Below are 4479 nucleotides of genomic sequence, written 5' to 3'. Positions count from 1 at the left end.
GCGTGCAGAGATTTACTATAATGGTGCCAGGGATGAGAGACTTCAGTTACGAGGAGACACTAGTGAAACTTAGAGCTGAGAAGGCTCAGAGGAGATTTAATAGAGGTGTTTAAAATCCTGAAAAGTTTTGAGAGAGTAAATAAGGAGAAACGGTTTCCAGTGGCAGAAGGGGCATGTCATCAGAGGACACAGATGTAAAGTAATTGGCAAAAGAACCAGAGGTGAGAGGATTTTCTTTTATATAAACACAGTGCGTTATGATAATCTGGAATGCACTGCTTGAAAGAGGGGTGGAAGTAGATTCAAAAATTACTTGGAATTGGATAAATACTTCTCAGGACTATGGGAAAAGAGCAGTGGAATGGGGCTAATTGGATAGCTCAGCATAGGCACGATGGGCCCAAATGTCTTCCTTCTGTGTTGCATCATTCTATGATTCTATATTCCCAACACCAGTTGGCCATAAGACTTTTTGTATATGTTGAGTGGCCCAATGATGGAAGTACAGTGATGTAGGATAGATAGACTATGAAGACTTTTGTCCCTCTCACGACAGTCTCCTTGTGTTCCAGGTAGAAAATAAAAGGATAGAACTGATGGGATTTTTCAACCTCAAATCTAAAAAGATACTATCCCAACACATTCAATTCCCACTCTCCAAGTGATCCAGAAGGAAAAATAGACACACTAGATCTGCTAGGATTTCTTCTCATCGTCTCTTCCACAGAATAAAACTTGAAGCCACATTTTGAATTAATAATGGATGCAATTCTGGTTTTGATACTTTTTACTCATGGACCACACAAGCACGAGTTTCATTGTTGAGCCTGTACTCCCCAGGATCAGAACCTTTATGAGCAAGATAAACAACCCTTTTATTGTAGGCTGGAAGCAAGCCGAGTTACCCCCGTAGTTTCTGATCTAACAAAAGAACACTGGAAAATTAGCATGCCAATAGCCCATATGGCTTACAATGAAAAATATTAATTAATGCTCGTTAAGACATAAATAAATAACGAAAACAGATTCAATTCAGCAACAGTCTTGGTAAAATAATTGATTTCTTACTAGTACTTTTATACAGTTCCAAAATAAATAATACAATTCCTGAATCTCTAGCAGTGCTCAGTAATTTGCATAACTTGTACCATGTGTCCTTGATTCTGCCTTCGTGAGCATCCCTGATTATAACTGCTCAACCAATCGGTGGCCGTGCCTTCAGCTATTTGGGCCCTAAGCTCTGGAACTCCCTCCCTAAATCTCTCTTTTCTCCTGTAAGACGCTCCTTAAAACCTACCTCTTTGACCAAGTTTTTGGTCATCTGCCATAATTTCTTCTTATGTGGCTCGGTGTCAAATTTCTCTGTTTTATCATAAAACGTCCCAAGGCGCTTCACAGCAGTGTTACTATGCTAAAGGCGCTATAAATAAAAGTTGTTGTTGTTGTTGAAAAGCTACATGAGAAATACACTTTATGGAATTGCTAATAGCCATCTGCCTGAAATGGAGATATGAACTGGAGTACCTGGCCTCCAGCCCCAATATCTACATTGCTGTGACTTTTGATCACAAGACCTAGGCCTATAGAGTTTAGAAGAATGAGAGGTGATCTCATTGAAACCTACAACAGGGCTTGACAGGGTAGATGCAGGGAGGATGTTTCCTCTGGCTGGGGAGTCTAGAACCAGGAATCGCATTCTCAGAATAAGGGGCCAGCCATTTAGGACTGAGATGAAGAGGAATTTCTTCACTCAGAGGGTGGTGAATCTTTGGAATTCTCTACCCCAGAGGGCTGTGGCTGCTCAGTCGTTGAGTGTATCCAAGACAGAGATCGATAGATTTTTGGATATTAAAGGAATGAAGTGATATGGGGATAGTGGATCTTAGTGAATGGTGGAGCACGTTCAAGGGGCCAAATGGCCTACTCCTGCTCTTATTTCTTATGTTATGTTCTCCATATGGGACAAGTGCAAATGCTAAAATATCACCTTGGTGGGCTTATATCTTTAAACACTTCCCAATCATCTCCAGTCTGACCGAGAATAATAAGTGTCACGATATACAGCCAGGTTACTCTTGGGGGAGGGGGCGGGGGAAAGATGATGTATGCGCAATCCTGGCTCGTAAACATTATGTAACTATCCTCCACACACTGCAATTAACAATCTAGAGAAGTTGCTGCAGTTTCAGTTTGTAGAGACCTTTTCTTTAAAAATATAGGCACTGCTTTTGTTTGTTTTGCTGTTTCTGGAGCAAATAGACTAGGTTTGCTGTAAAATAGTTCTCTGCAAGTCTTGTCGTGAAATCCCGCCCCATCTCCAATTCATTGGGTGACAGTGGTGTCAATAGACAGAGCTCCTGGAGAGCAGACAGAAGTAAATTTATAAATGGTTATAATACTGGCCAGCTACAAAATCCAAATCAAACTATATAGAAAGAGTAGAGACTCTTGCGATCTGAAACGAGAGATCTCAGATCCATCTCACCAGAAATATGCCTTTTTTTGTGATGCCGACATTGCGGAAATATGAAAACTGCACATAATATATAAACGATCACATACGAATGTTAAAATTTTGCCTTAAAATGCCTTATATTTTTGTACTCTACACAGTGATAAAACCCAAAAATTGACATGATGTATCTGCTGCACATGTCTCTCGGTCAGAACAAACCGTTGAAAGTACAATGCTGATGGCATTTTACCCAAAGGTCACAAAAACTAAACGTATTACAAGATTTACTACTTCTATGAAAGCCGGAGAGAAAATTACTTTGTTGCAGAGTGGCAAGCACACATTTTAAAAACAGAAATAACCTCACAATACCCTTCTTGCTGCTTAGAAAAAAGGTTAAAGATAAATGCTGCCAGGAGCCATCTATTCAGAATGTCTTGCAGGTTTAGTTGAGGAGGTCACACACACACACACACACACACACACACACAGTCACACACAGACGTGACGGAATGGATGGAACTTATTAGCAGTGATTTCCCCCCCCCCCCCACTTCAAAAAGGTTTATAAATATCATTTAACCAAGGTAGTTCCTTTCAAAAGACTTGGATTTATATTGCGCCTTTCATGACCACCAGACATCTCAAAGCATTTTACAGCCAATTAAATACTTTGAGTGTAGTCACTGTTGTAACGTGGGAAACGCAGCAACCAAATTGCACACACAGCAAGCTCCCAAAAAACAGCAATGTGATAATGAAAAGATAATCGTTTTTTGTGATATTGATTGAGGGATAAATATTGGCCAGGACACCGGGATAACTCCCCTGCTCTTATTCCAAATAAATAGTGCCATGGGATCTTTTATGTCCACCAGAGAGGGCCGACGCAGCCTGGGTTTAATGTCTCAGCCGAAAGACGGCACCTCTGACAGTGCAGGCTCCCTCAGTGGGGAAATTTAAATTCAGTTAATTAAACAAACCTGGATTTAAAAAAAACTAGCATCAGTAACGGTGACCATGAAACTCAGATTCTTGTAAAAAAAAAAATCCATTTGGTTCACTAATGTCCTTCCAGGAAGGAAACCTGCTGTCCTTACCAGTCTGGCCCATGTGACTCCAGATCCACAGCAATGTGGTTGACTCTTAACTGCCCCTCTAAAATGACCTAGCGGTTGTAGCAAACTGCTACGAAAAAGCATTACAAGAATAAACCCGGGCTGACCACCTGGCATCGGATTCATACCCAATCAGGTCAGATAGGGCCTGCTCACCATCCCAGCACGGCTGGCTGGGTCAAAGATCATTCTGTACTCACAAAAGGCATCCCGCCAGTGGCTCAGGGAGAATCTAGGCAGTGCTGCAGCACGGCCACAGGTATGAGGCCACTCGAAGAGAGGGGTGAAAGCGAGCCAGAGACTGCAGCAAATCTGCTACTGAAACCCTCAGCAGAGACAGAGGTCTTCAGCAGGTAGAGGAATGGGCTAAATTGGAAGCCGATATTAGGCCCTCTTCCTCAGCCAAGAGACCAGGGTTTTCCCATCACTACCCGTCCTCTTCCCATCACTAGGCAGACCCAAGAAATGGTGGCAAGGGCCGAACGAGGTTATTGGGTATTTGCACATAGCAAGTAGGGAAGGGTCAGCTCGAGGCAGGCCTGGTGGAGGAAGGAAGGAAATTACAGTTGGAGTAGGGGGGGGCAGTGCTAGGCCAATCATTTTCCCCCACTTTCCTGCTTGATTTGGGACAGAAGAGAGAAACCGCCGAGCTTCAAAGTCGAAGCTTGCACAGTGTGAAGAATAATCACTTGGATGAAGTACCAGCAAGTGCCTGGCACCCATGGAACTATCCCTGACCAAGGAGCCAACACCTGCAGGAACAGTGAAAGTCAAAAACAAGGAGGAACAAAATTCACTTAGTCTGGAGACCAATTTAAAAACTAAATAATTATAACTGTCCAATTCACAACAACCCAGCTTTCCCACAGTCGATTTTTTAAAAAAGACAGAGTTTTAAAAAATTGG

The sequence above is a fragment of the Pristiophorus japonicus genome, chromosome 21 (assembly GCF_044704955.1).
Source record: "Pristiophorus japonicus isolate sPriJap1 chromosome 21, sPriJap1.hap1, whole genome shotgun sequence".
Classification (NCBI taxonomy): Eukaryota; Metazoa; Chordata; class Chondrichthyes; family Pristiophoridae; genus Pristiophorus; species Pristiophorus japonicus.
The sequence above is the reverse complement of the archived record's forward strand: the minus strand, read 5'-3'. Positions refer to the sequence as shown.